Here is a 16,266-nt window from a genome sequence, read left to right as displayed (position 1 = left end):
TTGAAGGATAGAGAGATATTTGGATGAAATACCCAGATTTAATAACTCTATGTTTCCCACCTCTTTATTCTCTGTTGTGCCTTCAGAACCTCAAGATAAGAGGGATGAGGGCTCAAATGTCACCATGAAAACCCCAACTGCAAAAATGGCCTGTTATATTGTTAATCAATGATGACTCATGTTGATCAACTCTTTCCTTCCTAAGCATTTACAAATATTCATTTCTAATTCATTTTTTAAAAACACTTATTGGACTGCAAATGGGTCCTGTGCATTTAATAATACATTTCATAATTTGCTTCAGACTTCTTCCTCAAATCAGCCTCAACTTCCTTGATCTATAACTTGAAGAATCTGTTCTCTTTTCCTGTCTTAGAATCAGGCTTATGTTGGCTTGACTCCAGTCTTGAAACCACTCTGGGGGTAGAGTGACCTCAGCTCCAGGAAGCTGCTGTACCAGAGATAACAAGGTCTGTGGAGCAGGCAGGCACCTGCAGTCCAGAGCCACTGGGGTCAGCCCTGGGACAAACAGGGTGACAGGGAGGCCTGTGTACAGGGCCTTCTTCTCTCTGTCATCCATTAATCCAACGTGTGCTGAATGCCTTAACTGACAGCCACTGTGAGAAGAAGGGAGGCTTCAGTGGTGGGCATGAGAATCTCGGGGGTCCCCCTCCTGGCACTTTCAACCTAGTTAAAAAGAGAGACTATAGTAGAAGGATATAGTAATGGAAGGCTGCAGTACCACAGGGGGGCAGGGATGCTACCATCATCTGTAAACCCTCCTGGGGAAACTCTGCTAGAGCTGAAACCCAAAGGGTGAGTGAGTAGGTGTTAGCCAGGATGGGGAGGGGTCTGTGAGTGGGTAATGGGGAGGGGTTCTAGATCAAGAAGAGCAGTTTGTACAAAGGTCTATAGATATTATAGTGCTTTTTAAATTGACCTTTAAAAAGTCAATTTGGTTAAAGTGTGAGAATATCAAAATTGAATCCAAGAGCAGAGGGCAAAATTTAAAATTTGGAAGCCCTTGGTTTAAGGTTAATGGGAAGGCACTGAAAAGTTTTTTGTTTGAGGGTTTTTTGATTTGAAATATTTTAAGCAAGAGACTGTGATGACTGGTTTTTTATATTGATGGTTCATCCTACCAAATAGAGAATGGATTAAAGGGGACACCAAAAGGCACAGGGAAGAACAGATAGGGAGTTATTGCAGCAAACCAAAGATAGAGAGGATAGAGCCTAAGTCACCAAAACTGAGAGGCTAGGAAGAAGGGGAGAAGCAGAAATGATACAAAGGAAGCTGAGGGTGCGTAGAACAGATGGTCATTCATCCCAGCTGTAGAAGCCCATGAACAAGGATTTGTTTTTGCCATACTGCCTCGGTGCAACCAAACCTTGAACTTATATATTATTATGCATGGCCGAACCAAATAGTATGACTGTACGTAAAGGCAAGGAATATAATCTTATGTCATTAAGCCAGTCACTCCTGAAGAGCAATGTGTCAGGTGTAAAAGACTGAACAGATTCTCTCTTGTGGATTCTGTCAGTTTCCCACAATTTGGGTATATTTTCATTTACTTCATGGAGGCATCATGACTGTGGTTTTCCATCCTTGGAGTTTGGGAATTGCCAAAACATATTAAAGTCTCCCATACCCTTACACGTGGAATCCACTTTCCTCTTGAAGACATTCTCCACAAAGCCTTCAGATTTTCCATCCCAACGTCACTTACTCCCTCACTGTATTCCCAGGATTTCTTTTCATTACCCTTTAGTTATGTCCCATGTTTCTTGAATACCTTGACTTCTGCTTTGTAAGATTTTTTTCACTGAATTATATAAGAAAGTTGACTTTTTAGAAAGCATGAATGGAAGATGAACATTTCTGAGAATCTTCATGTATGACAATATCTTTTTTAATGTTTTAAATTTTTTAATTTATTGACATATATTTACTTTACAATGTTGTTTTAGTTTCTGTATTATAAAGTGAATCAGCTATATGTATATACATATACCCCCACTTCTTGATCTTCCCTCCCACCCCCTCAACCCCCATTCCACCCCTCTAGGTCATCATAGAGCACCAAGTTAAGCTTCCTGTGCTATACGGCAAGGTCCTACTAGCTATCTATCTTACAAATGGTAGTGAATATATTTCAATCCCAATTTCCCAATTTATCCCACCTCCCCATTCTCCCCGCCCCCATGTCCCTATGTCTGTTCTCTGCATCTGCATCTCTATTCCTGCCCTGCAAAGAGTTTCATCCGTACCATTTTTCTAAATTGCACAGATTAATGGGTAAAAAAACATGTGGTACATAAATACAATGGAATATTGTGTGGAGAATCCCAGGGACAGGAGAGCCTGGTGGGCTGCCGTCTATGGGGTCGCGCAGAGTCTATATAGTCTATAGGCTGTATCCTGTAGTTTGTAGTCTGCAAGGCTCCTCTGTCCATGGAATTTTCCAGGTGTGAATACTGGGGTGGATTGCTAATTCTTACTCCAGGGGATTTTCCTGACCCAGAGATCGAACCCAAGTCTCAATTCTTTACCACTGAGCCACCAAGGAAGTCATACTCAGCCATAGAAGAGAACGAAGTTGGATCATTTGTAGGGATACGGGTGGACCGAGAGTCAATCATACAGAGTGAACTAAGTCAGAATGAGGATATCTTATTTGCAGGTACATTTGACTGGAAGAATGGTAGCCATCAGAACGCTAAAAAAGCCTGGCTTCCTGGCTGCCTACTGATTAAAAGTGAGAGGTCAAATGATCTTTCTCTTTTGTGGTTTACTTCATGTGTCTGTGTATGTGTCCATGTGTATGTGTGTTTTCATTTCTAGAAGCATTGAGAATCTTGTCTTTATCCTTGACATTCTGAACTGTTGTTAGGATGCAAATGGGTGTGGGTATTTATCACCATTCTTTCTTGGCACTACATAAGACTTTCAAAAGAAAAGCTTGTTTCTCTTCAACCTCGGGAAATTTCTTTCTGTATTTTCTTCATTTTCATCTCATTTTTTGTATTCTCTTTTCTGGAAGTTCTGTCTAAATCCTTGTTGGATCTTCTACATCACATCTCCTTATCTCCTACCTTTCTTCCTTTTTTTTTGCTCTGTGCTTTTCTAGAAGATTCCTTACTTTATCCTCTGACCCTTTTAGTGAATGCTTTTAGCATTAGCCATCATGCATTTTGGGCTTCCCTTGTGGCTCAGCTGGTAGAGAATGGGCCTGCAATGAGGGAGACCTGGGTTTGATCCCTGGGTTGGGAAGATTCCCCTGGAGAAGGGAAAGGCTACCAACTCCGGAGTTGGTAGATAACTCCATAGACTGTATAGTCTATGGGGTCGCAAAGAGTTGAACACAACTGAAAGACTTTCACTTCACTTCATTTCATCAAGCCTTTTGGTATTTCTGGTTGTTCATTTTTTCACAGCAGCCAATTCCTTTTTTAAGGACGTGTCTCTTTAACTCTCTTCTGGGATTTTAATTAAAAACTGATTTGCTTTGTTTTTAAACTCTCTGTTTCCAGAATCATCTGTTAATTTGAGGTTTATTTTTTGTTTGTTCATGTTGGTTCTTGTCTCTGGGACTGATGATTTTCTTTGATAGTCCAGTGATCACAGGTTATCGGTTTATATTCCCTAATATTTATATCTGTGAACATGAATGGTATTTTCAGGCAAATCTTTTAGTTTCTTCAGACAGCAACTTCCCAGGTGGTGCTAGTGATAAAGAACCCACCTGCCAATGCAGGAGACATCAGAGACACAGGTTCGAACCCTGGGTTGGGGAGATCTCCTGGAGGAGGGTATGGCAATCCACTCCGGTATTCTTGCTTGAAGAATCCCATGGACAGAGGAACTTGGTAGTCTGCAGTCCACAGGATCACAAAGAGTTGGACACTCCTGAAGCAACTTAGCATGCATGCAAAAAGTATTGCTGCTTTAAGCATTTGCTCCCTCTAAATATAGATGGGACCCACTGACCCAGCTGTTCTGTACCCAGTCCTTGATTATTGCTTGATTATTGCTCCGTAGTCCATTCTTGCTCCCAGTGCCTGCAGCCTCTAAGCCAAAATGGAATCTGCTGGAAAGATCTGTGTCTGTGTCTTTGTATCCCCTTTCCCCCTGGGTCTCTTCCCAGGATTAGCTCCCTGCACTCTGATAGATCATCATAAAGATCCAGTCTACTTGCCATACTACATAACTTCATCAATGCTCTGGCTACTGGTCCCCCTTCCTGTTCTCCCTGTGGTTTCCTATTGATCACCTTTTGTATACCTTTACTGTTACTTCAATGGGAATTTTGGACAAAGGTGAGAAAAGCCAAGTGCTCAGGCTATGTTCTCCAATCCAGACCTCCCTTAATTTTCTAAATCACTATACTCCAACTTAGCATCCACTTACCAAATTGGCTAGAGATCCAGTCTCAGTTGATTGTACATGTCCATCACCCCCTCCATGATCATATTAGCATCCACTTACCAAATTGGCTAGAGATCCAGTCTCAGTTGATTGTACATGTCCATCACCCCCTCCATGATCATATGAGTGGATGAAAATGTTTATGGGTGACCTCAAGGAGTTTTTTGGTCTATGGCATCTTCATGTTGGAACCTTTGTGTTGAAGGCAGACAGGGCTGCTGGTCTTGAAGCTCACTCTGAGCCCACATGGAGATCTTTCTTGCTATGCTTTCCAAAGCCCTGGTACACAATTCCCCATGCTCTCAGGCCCCAGTACAGTCAAGCTTTCCAACCCCTCATGCACAGGAGAGCTTTCCTGGACTCTGCAAAATGTCAGTGTCATGACAATTTTGAAAAGAAAGCAGAAAAAAACAGTAAGGAAAAAATAAAGAGATCATTCAAAACTATAAGAGATAAAGAGGTCAATCACACATAAAGACTGGAGAAGACTCTTGAAAGTCCCTTGGACTGCCAGGAGATCAAACCAGTCTATCCTTAAGGAAATCAACCCTGAATCTTCATTGGAAGGACTGATGCTGAAGCTGAAACTCCAATACTTTGGCCATCTGATGCAAAGAACTGACCCATTAGAAAAGACCCTGATGCAGGGAAAGACTGAAGGCACGAGGAGAAAGGAGTAACAGTGGATGAGATGGTTGGATGGCATTACTGACTCAGTGGAATGAGTTTGAGCAAACTCCAGGAGATAGTGAAGGACAAGGGAACCCGGCATGCTGCAGTCCATGGAGTTGCAAAGAGTCAGACATGACTTAGTGACTGAACAACAACAATCCACATAAATAATACAATAAGTAAGTTTTGATTAGATTCTGATTCACTGAGGAAAGCTATTAAATATATTGTTTGGACAACTTGGAAATTGAGTCACTGGACCAGTTCAGTTCAGTTCAGTCGCTCAGTCGTGTCTGATTCTTTGTGACCCCATGGACTGCAGCACTCCAGACCTCCCTGTCCATCACCAACTCCCGGAGTTTACCCAAACTCATGTCCATTGAGTTGGTGATGCCATCCAACCATCTCATCCTCTGTCATCCCCTTCTCCTCCTGCCCTCAATCTTTCCCAGCATCAGGGTCTTTTCAAATGAGTCAGCTCTTCACATCAAGTAGCCAAAGTATTGGAGTTTCAGCTTCAACATCAGTCCTTCCAATGAACACCCAGGACTGATCTCCTTTAGGACAAACTGATTGGATCTCCTTGTAGTCCAAGGGACTCTCAAGAGTCTTCTCCAACACCACAGTTCAAAAGATTCAATTCTTCAGCGCTCAGCTTTCTTTACAGTCCAACTCTTACATCCATACATGACTACTGGAAAAAACCATAGCCTTAACTAGAAGGACCTTTGTTGGCGAAGTAATGTCTCTGCTTTTTAATATGCTATCTAAGTTGGTCATAACTTTCCTTCCAAGGAGTAAGCATCTTTTAATTTCATGGCTGCAATCACCATCTTCAGTGATTTTGGAGCCCCCCAAAAATAAAGTCATCCACTGTTTCCACTGTTTCCCTTTCTATTTGCCATTAAGTGATGGGACCAGATGCCATGATCTTAGTTTTCTGAATGTTGAGTTTTAAGCCAACTTTTTCACTCTCCTCTTTCACTTTCATCAGGAGGCTCTTTAGTTCTTCTTCACTTTCTGCCATAAGGGTGGTAGCATCTGCATATCTGAGGTTATTGATATTTCTCTCAGCAATCTTCATTCCAGCTTGTGTTTCATCCAGCCCAGCATTTCTCATGATGTACTCTGCATATAAGTTAAATAAGCAGACTGACAATATACAGCCTTGACATACTCCTTTCCCAATTTGGAACCAGTCTTTGTTGTTCCATGTGCAGTTCTAACTGTTGCTTCCTGACCTGCATACAGATTTCTCAAGAGGCAGGTCAGGTGGTCTGGTATTGCCATCTCTTTCAGAATTTTCCACAGTTTATTGTGATCCGCACAGTCAAAAAATTTGGCATAGTCAATAAAGCAGAAATAGATGTTTTTCTGGAACTCTCTTGCTTTTTCAATGATCCAGCGGATGTTGGAAATTTGATCACTGGCTCCTCTGCCTTTTCTAAATCCAGCTTGAACATCGGGAAGTTCATGGTTCACATATTACTGAAGCCTGGCTTGTAGAATTTTGAGCATTACTTTGCTAGCATGTGAGATGAGTGCAATTGTGTGGTAGTTTGAGCTTTCTTTGGCATTGCCTTTCTTTGGCATTAAATGAAAACTGACCTTTTCCAGTCCCATGGCCACTCTGAGTTTTCCAAATTTGCTGGCATATTGAGTGCAGCACTTTCACAGCATCATCTTTTAGGACTTGAGTCACTGGATGGTAGATAATTTTTTTTTTTTTTTTACTTTCTTGGGTATAAAAATAATATTGGGCTTATGGAGGAGAAAGTTTTGATATAAATATATAAATTAAATTGGGCAAAATGTTAACAATTCTTGAACCTACAAGGAGAGTACAAAGATATATTTATTAAAATAGTTTTTTTGAATATTCTGTATGCTTGAGATTTTTCAAAATAAAGTGTAGGGAACAGAATTATATCTTTTGAAGGGACCTGTCTTGGGTTATTTTTTATCAAAATCCATCAGGGACTTAGATTTACTTGTGTTGGCCAGCTGGTGCAGAATACTTGGGCTGATTCCACTGAATTAACAGAATTCTCCTGTAAGGTGCTCTCTCTGAGTACTGAAATGAACTGGGGTCTACCAAGGACTAGTAAAAAGCTACAAGAATATCAGAACAGCCGTTTATTTTATGTGAGATTCTATAAGAACAACAAAAGGACGAATTAAAAATGACTCAACTTATGTTGAATAAAAACTATACTTATTTAATTGTTTAGTTAAATGTGTACTTACATCCTACAAATGCTCCATAGTGAGACCCTGGTCTTTTAAAAAAAAATATTATTTTAAAAACATTTTATTTTGTATTGGACTGTAGTTGATTAACAACATTAATCATTGTTTTTTAAAAAAAAGATTGTTAAAAAGTTCAGTTTTGCAGGGCTATTTCATTTTGTAATTGATATGAATTTTAACATTTGTACATCTCCAAAAAATTCCTGTCTTAGGACTACTATTTTTTTTTTTTTTTTTTTGGAGACCCAAGAGTACTTTATTGTCTTCAGTGAAAGAAATTCAGAGGGCCTACACATTTTAAAAATCAGACAACATATTTTAAAATAAGTTCTCTGCCTCTTTCCTCTATTTCAATTTCTTATTACATTAACTCTTATGTTGAGTTGACTAATACCTTCTACCTTCTCAGACTGGTCACTGAGAGGCCTTCTCCTTTATGTGTTTCTTCTTCTAAAACTTTTTAAGCTTATGTATGGGTTTTATTCCTTATGTATTGGGATATAGCCAATTAACAATGTTGTGATATTTCAGGTGAACAGCGAAGGGACTCAGTCATACATACACTTGTATCCCTTCTCCTCCAAACTCCCCTCCCATACAGGCTGCCACTTAACATTGAGCAGAGTTCCATGTGCTGTATAGTAGGTCCTTGTTGGCCCTCCATTTTAAAAACTGCAGTATGTACAGGTAAATTCCAAACTCCCTAGCTATCCCTTGCCCCCATCCTTCCCCTGACCATACCCCAACAACCATAAGTTTGTTCTCTAAGTCTGTGATTCTATTCTGTGAGACCCTGGTCTTAACCTCTGATTTTTTCTTATTAAGCACTGGATAGACAGATTTATCAGGAGTTTCTTCTTTAGCCATCTGAGTTATAACTGTCAGTTAACTTTATCTAGAACCTACAGTATTATATTAAGAGGTGAAATTCTCCCTTCTATCTGTTACTATTACTAATTAGTATTACTAATAATATGTGGGGCCCAGGCAAATCCTCTTATAGAATAGCAAACACTCTGGATTTGCCTGTTGCCTCTGGCTTCATTTTATTTATCCCTCTATTCTTTGTGTTTCTGGAGGAGTTAGGTGTGATGAGCTTCAGATTAAACATTTTTGGCATGAACGCTTCATGGGTGACATGGGTAGCTGGCACTGTGTCACATCCACATATGCATTGTTAGTCTGAATCACTCTTGGGAAGCTTGTCACCACCAACTAGACTCAGCGAGTGAAAAAGCACTTTGCTCCCTTTACAACTGATAAGAAATCTATGAGGGGACACTTTACACCGTACAAATATCCTATTCCAGAACCATCTTTTACCCAGTAGTTTCAGCATCTGCGGATAGTTCTCCCCACTGCCAATTTAATTCCAGCTTGCTTCCTGTTTCTTTTACTTTGTTTCCCTAGTTCTGAATTCCAGTAACTGTAGCTCACTTCTCTTTCACCTCCAATCTCCCTGGAATGGATGTTTATCCGAACTCTCACCTAGATTTAAACCTCATTTCTTTTGTTCTCTTTCAGACTCAATTCACACTTTCAGTGTTCCATCATTTTTGCTCCAGTTTCTCTCCCTACAACCCAGGTAAGTACTGTCTCCTTCAAGGGTGGGAGGGATTTGGCACATATAATGTGATAAAAGGACTTATTTCTGTCTGAATATGCCATTTACTGGGCTTCCCTGGTAGCTAAGCTGGTAAAGAATCTGCCTGCAATGCAGGAGACCCCAATTCTATTCCTGGGTTGGGAAGATCCTCTGGAGAAGGGATAGGCTACCCACTCCAGTATTCTTGGGCTTCCCTGGTGACTCAGGTGGTAAAGAATCTGCCTGCAATTCAGAAGACCCTGGTTCGATCCCTGGGTTGGGAAGATCCCCTGGAGGAGGGCGTCGCAACCCATTCCAGTATTCTTGCCTGGAGAATTCCCATAGACAGAGGAGCCTGGTGGGCTACAGTCCATGCAGTCACAAAAGAGTCAGACACGACTGAGTGGCTAAGCACAGCACAGCACATGCTATTTACTACATTAGCACTACAAGTTTTTCAGAGGAATAGAGAGGGCTTCCAGAAGGACATTGGTGGGAAATATCATGATGTATTTCATCATGAGAGAGACCCGACCCAAGAAAAACAAAGAAATTGTTCTTTGTTTGCTTTCTGCTATTAGATGTAATTTCATGTCATAACCAATTAATGGAACCAGAGAATTGTTTCTTTCAAAGATCACACTTGCTGTCCCAATATTTCTGTGTGTCCTGGGCTAAATTCTCCTACAGGACCCAAAGAAAAACAGCACACACAGCTGTGTAAAGACCACAAGCTGAGGGGGAATTTGCATATTACAAACTTGACAATAAATAGATGAAGCTCACATCCTGGTGTTACAATGCTCCAACCAGCTTTCTGCAATTTGAAGCCTTGTTAAGCTTTTCCCCCAAATTTTCTCTGTTTTCACCTTTGGGGTTCATTATTCATCCATACCTTGATTCTTTAGGCCTCTATTCCTACCTTACTCTTTTCCTAGCCTCCACAAACAAGTTTTTTTTTTCATCAGTTTCTTGACTTCTGTGAAAGGGAAGTCTTTTTATTCTGAGCAATAGATTCTTTCCAAGTTGAGGGTTTAAAACGTTCTCTAACCACGAAAAGCTTTCTCATGCCCCTTTGCAGTCAGTCTCTCCGCTCATTCACCCAGCCCTCAGCAATCACTATCTGCTTTCTGACACCTGGATTAGTTTTACCTGTCCTAGAAATCCATATAAAAGAAACCGTAGAGCATATGCTCTTTTATGTCTTGTCTTTTTTCACTATGTGTGACATTTATATCAGTAGTTCATTTCTTTTTACTACTGAGTAGTATTGCCTTGTACAGCTACATCATTCTTTATTCATTTTTATTCATCTGTGGTTGGTCATTTGGATTTTTTCTAGTTTTTTAAAGAAAGAGAAGTGAAGCTGCTCAGTCGTGTCTGACTCTGCAACCCCATGGACTAAGCCTGCAAGGCTTCTCTGTCCATGGGATTCTCCAGGCAAGAGTACTGGAGTAGGTTGCCATTTCCTTCTCCAGGGGATATTCCCGACACTGGGATCGAACCCAGGTCTCCTACACTGCAGGCAGACTCTTTACCATCTGAGCCACCAGGGTTTTTAGCTATTATGAATTAAACTGCTACAAGTATTCATGTAGTTTATGTGTGAATGTGTATTTTCTTTTCTCCTGGGTAATTGTCCTATTTATTGATTCCAGCAACGATTCTGTGGGTATTTCAATTTGTCAAAACTCATCAAATCTTAAAATTAGTACATTCTGTCCTTCATTAGGGGACTGGCTAAGCAAACTGTGGTCATCCATACCATGGAATAATACTCAGCAATAAAAAAGAATGAAATACTGATACAACAACTTGGATACATTTCCAGGGAATCATGCTAACTAAAAAAGAAAGTCCTACCATAAAAGGTCACACATTGTATGATTTCATTTAAATATTGTTTCTAAAATGACAAACCCATAGAAATGGAGAAGAGATTAGTGGTTACCAGGGACTAGTGGTGGTGGGTGGGAAAGTAGGGGGTGAAAGAGGTGTGTGATTATAAAGGCTGCATGAGGGAGCCTTGTGATGGAAATGCTCTTCTTTTCCACTGTATCAATGTCAATATCTTTTTGTGATAGTATACTGTATATATTTTTAATACATCTTCTTATAAATGTACACTGTATACTCTCTATATAAAATATACACCATATTTTATAAAATAATATTGTGCTATTTTACTATAACTTCACTTGGCTACCAGCTTAGGTAAATAGTTCGTGGAATCTTTCTGTATTATTTCTTATAACTGCGTGTGAATATACAGTTATCTCAAGATGAAAATGAAAAATTTCAAAGAGGTGAATCTTTTAAAAGGTGTGTAAATTACATCTCATTCAAGTTGACTCTTTAAAAGTTCTCCTTTCAGTCTGACTGGTGCCCCTCCAGAGAGCAGTCAGAATTTTCCTGATGATCGGTTCCCGCTTTGTGATTCACATGACTTGTGAATCAGACCCTCCAAGACATTTTGCTCTTCCACTTCTTTCCTTACTCACATCTTCTCTCCAAGAATTGGGATCATATTTTCCATCTTCCCCTCCTGTGTCACCACACACGATTCAGGGTCAGCATACTTGAGCGCATTACTATCCTGGTCCTTTCAATGATATACATACCTGGATAAATTTAGCTCATCTATAATTCTATGTACTTTGATTTTGCTTTTGGATTGAGGTCCCAGATTTTGACTGAAGGTTACTTTCTTAAAAAGCTCCATAGTAAGTCAGACAGGGAAAGACAAATATATGGTTTTGCTTATATGAAGAATCTAAAAAACAGTGATACAAATGAACTTTTTACAAAACACAAAGCAGACTCACAGTCTTAGAAAACAAATCTATGATTACCAGAGGAAAGGGTGCAGGAGAGGGATAGATTGGGAGTTTGGTATTGACATGCACACACTACTATATTGAAAATAAATAGCTAAGAGGGACCTACTGTATAGCACAGGGAACTCTGCTCAGTATTCTCTAATAACCTAAATGGGAACAAAATTTGAAAGAAAATAAATACATCTATATGGATAACTGAATCACTCTGCTGTGTACCTGAAACTAACACACCATTGTTAATCAACTATTCTCCAATATAAAAAAAGATCCTCCATGGCTTCCCTGGCAATTCAGATGGTAAAGAATCTGCTTGGGGGAAGAGCCAAGATGGTGGAGGAATAGGACGGGGAGACCACTTTCTCCCCTACAAATTCATCGAAAGAACAATTGAACGCAGAGCAAACTTCACAAAACAACTTCTAATCGCTAGCTGAAGACATCAGGCGCCCAGAAAAGCAGCCCATTGTCTTCGAAAGGAGATAGGACAAAATATAAAAGATAAAAAGAGAGACAAAAGAGCTAGGGACGGAGACCCATCCCGGGAAGGGAGTCTTAATAGAGGAAGTTTCCAAACACCAGGAAACCCTCGCACTGGCGGGTCTGGGGGAAGTTTTCGAATCTCGGAGGGCAACCTAACTGGGAGGAAAAATAAATAAAACCCACAGATTACATGCCTAAAAGCAACTCCCAGCAGAAAAGTACCCCAGACGCCCGCATCCGCCACCAGCAAGTGGGGGCGGAACGGAGAGGAGCGGGCGGCATTGCTTAGGGTAAGGACCAGGCCTGAGTGCCCTGAGGGCAATTGGAGGGAGGTTTTGTGAGATAGCAACTTAAACTGTAGGACAGCAAAAGAGAGAGAAAATTAACCGGCCCGAACACACTGCCGGCCGTTCACAGAACAAAGGGACCAAGCAAGTCCAGAGGAGCTAGCCGGCTGCGGACCAGCCCAGCCCCGCCGGAGGCAGGAGGCAGGGGTAGGGGAAAGGGGCAAACTCAGCCCCAAAGACGGCATCCCCTACCACACTGCAAACAGGCCTCCAGTTTCTAACCAAAGACTTTCTGAGATTCTGGATGGTTGACATATGCTGGGAGGGTTGCAGCTAAACACAAGGCGCATGCACCCGACCAGCGCGGGCGGAAACTGAGGCTGGGACCTTGGAGGGGAGAAGGTGCACCGCACCCGGGGAGAGTGCGCCCGTCAAACTCCTGGCTGCCTGAGCTGCTCAGGCCGGGGAAGACACAAAACGCAGGTGCAACTGAGTCTGCGCTTTTGTGGAGTACCCGAAAACTGGAACTGCATGCAATGCAGGGAACGCTCCATATAGAGCAGCCGGGAGTCTGAGCAGCATAGACAGGGAAAGCAGCACCCCTCCCTCCCCGCAGCGCGACGGAACTAGCAACCTGAACAAGAGACCGCCTCCGCCCGCCTGTGTCAGGGCGGAAATTAGGCACTGAAGAGACTGGCAAACAAGCCAAATAAACAAAGGGAACCGCTTCAGAAGGGACCAGTGCAACAGATTAAAATCCCTGTAGATAACACCGACTACACCAGAAGGGGCCCATAGATATCGAGAAGTGTAAGCTGGAACGAGGAGCTATCAGAAACTGAACTGAACCCACACTGACCGCAACAGCTCCAGTGAAATTCCTAGATATATTTTTACCTTTTTTTTTAATTAAAAAAATTTTTTTTCTTTTCTTTTTTATTTTTTCTTTTATTTTGTTTTAAAACTCCCTATTACTCCCCCATTACTCCTTAACTTTCATTTTCATATATTTTTATGATTTGTTTAATTAGGAAAAAGAATTTTTTTTCTTTTTTTGTCTTCTTTTCTTTCTTTTTTTCTTTTTCTCTTATTTTCTTTTAAAGTCCTCTATTACTCCTCTACTACTCCTTAATTTTCATTTTCATTTCACTATAACCTTGCAAAAAAAAAAAAGAGAGAAGCCCTATTTTTAAACTGAACTTCATATATATTTCTAAAATTTTTTTGTGTTTTTGTTTAGGTTTTTAATATTGTATTTTTAAGAGTCTAACCTCTACTCTAAACTTTTAATCTTTGTTTTTCAGTATGAGATATAAATTTTGGACACTTAAGAAGCCAATATTCAGTTCCCATTTTTATTCAGGAGTGTGTTGATTACTCTCTCCCACTTTTGACTCTCTGTTTTCTACCTCGGAACACCTCTATTTCCTCCTTTCCCCGTCTCTTCCCAATCCAATTCTGTGAATCTTTGTGGGTGTCTGGGCTACGGAGAACACTCTGGGAACAGAGAACTGCGTAGATCTGTCTCTCTCCTCTTGAGTCTCCTTTTTTCTCCTCCTGCTCATCTCTATCTCCATCCTCCCTCTCCTCTTTTTCATGTAACTCTGTGAACCTCTCTGGGTGTCCCTCATGGTGGAGAATCTTTTCACCATTAACCTAGAAGTTTTATTATCAGTGCTGTATAGTTGGAGAAGTCTTGAGACTACTGGAAGAATAAAACTGAAATCCAGAGGCAGGAGACTTAAGCCCAAAACCTGAGAACACCAGAAAACTCCTGACTAAATGGAACATTAAGTAATAAGAGACCGTCCAAAGCCTCCATACCTACACTGAAGCCAACCACCACCCAAGAGCCAGTAAGTTTCAGAGCAAGACATACCACGCAAATTCTCCAGCAATGCAGGAACATAGCCCTGAACGTCAACATACAGGCTGCCCAAAGTCACACCTAACACATAGACCCATCTCAAAACTCATTACTGGACACTCCATTGCACTCCAGAGAGAAGAAATCCAGTTCCACGCACCAGAACACCGACGCAATCTTCCCTAACCAGGAAACCTTGACAAGCCAATCATCTAACCCCACCCACTGGGTAAAACCTCCACAATAAAAAGGAACCACAGACCTCCAGAACACAGAAAGCCCACTCCAGACACAGCAATCTAAACAAGATGAAAAGGCAGAGAAACACCCAACAGGTAAAGGAACATGAAAAATGTTCCAAGTCAAACAAAAGAGGAGGAGATAGGGAATCTACCTGAAAAAGAATTTAGAATAATGATAATAAAAATGATCCAAAATCTTGAAAACAAAATGGAGTTACAGATAAATAGCCTGGAGACAAAGATTGAGAAGATGCAAGAAATGTTTAATAAAGACCTAGAAGAAATAAAAAAAGAGTCAATTAAAAATGAATAATGCAATAAATGAGATCAAAAACACTCTGGAGGGAACCAAGAGTAGAATAATGGAGGCAGAAGATAGGATAAGTGAGGTAGAGGATAAAATGGTGGAAATAAATGAAGCAGAGAGGAAAAAAGAAAAAAAGAATCAAAAGAAATGAGGACAACCTCAGGGACCTCTGGGACAATGTGAAATGCCCCAACATTCGAATCATAGGAGTCCCAGAAGAAGAAGACAAAAAGAAAGGCCATGAGAAAATACTCGAGGAGATAGTAGCTGAAAACCTCCCTAAAATGGGGAAGGAAATAGCCACCCAAGTCCAAGAAACCCAGAGAGTCCCAAACAGGATAAACTCAAGGCAAAACACCCCAAGACACATATTAATCAAATTAACAAAGATCAAACACAAAGAACAAATATTAAAAGCAGCAAGGGAGAAACAACAAATAACACACAAAGGGATTCCCATAAGGATAACAGCTGATCTATCAATAGAAACCCTCCAGGCCAGAAGGGAATGGCAGGACATACTGAAAGTAATGAAAGAGAATAACCTACAACCTAGATTACTGTACCCAGCAAGGATCTCATTCAGATATGAAGGAGAATTCAAAAGCTTCACAGACAAGCAAAAGCTGAGAGAATTCAGCACCACCAAACCAGCTCTTCAACAAATGCTAAAGGATCTTCTCTAGACAGGAAACACAGAAAGGTTGTACAAATGTGAACCCAAAACAACAAAGTAAATGGCAACGGGACCATACCTATCAATAATTACCTTAAATGTAAATGGGTTGAATGCCCCAACCAAAAGACAAAGACTGGCTGAATGGATACAAAAACAAGACCCCTATATATGGGGTCTACAAGAGACCCACCTCAAAACAAGAGACACATACAGACTAAAAGTGAAGGGCTGGAAAAAAATATTTCACGCAAACGGAGACCAAAAGAAAGCAGGAGTCGCAATACTCATATCAGATAAAATAGACTTTCAAATAAAGGCTGTGAAAAGAGACAAAGAAGGACACTACATAATGATCAAAGGATCAATCCAAGAAGAAGATATAACAATTATAAATATATATGCACCCAACATAGGAGCACCTCAATATGTAAGGCAAATGCTAATGAGTATGAAAGAGGAAATTAATAATAACACAATAATAGTGGAAGACTTTAATACCCCACTCACAACTATGGATAGATCAACTAAACAGAAAATTAACAAGGAAACACAAACTTTAAATGACACAATGGACCAGCTAGACCTAACTGATATCTATAGGACATTTCACCCCAAAACAATCAACT

The sequence above is a fragment of the Cervus elaphus genome, chromosome 18, assembly GCF_910594005.1.
Source record: "Cervus elaphus chromosome 18, mCerEla1.1, whole genome shotgun sequence".
In the NCBI taxonomy this organism is placed as follows: Eukaryota; Metazoa; Chordata; class Mammalia; order Artiodactyla; family Cervidae; genus Cervus; species Cervus elaphus.
Note: the sequence above shows the minus strand (reverse complement) of the source record.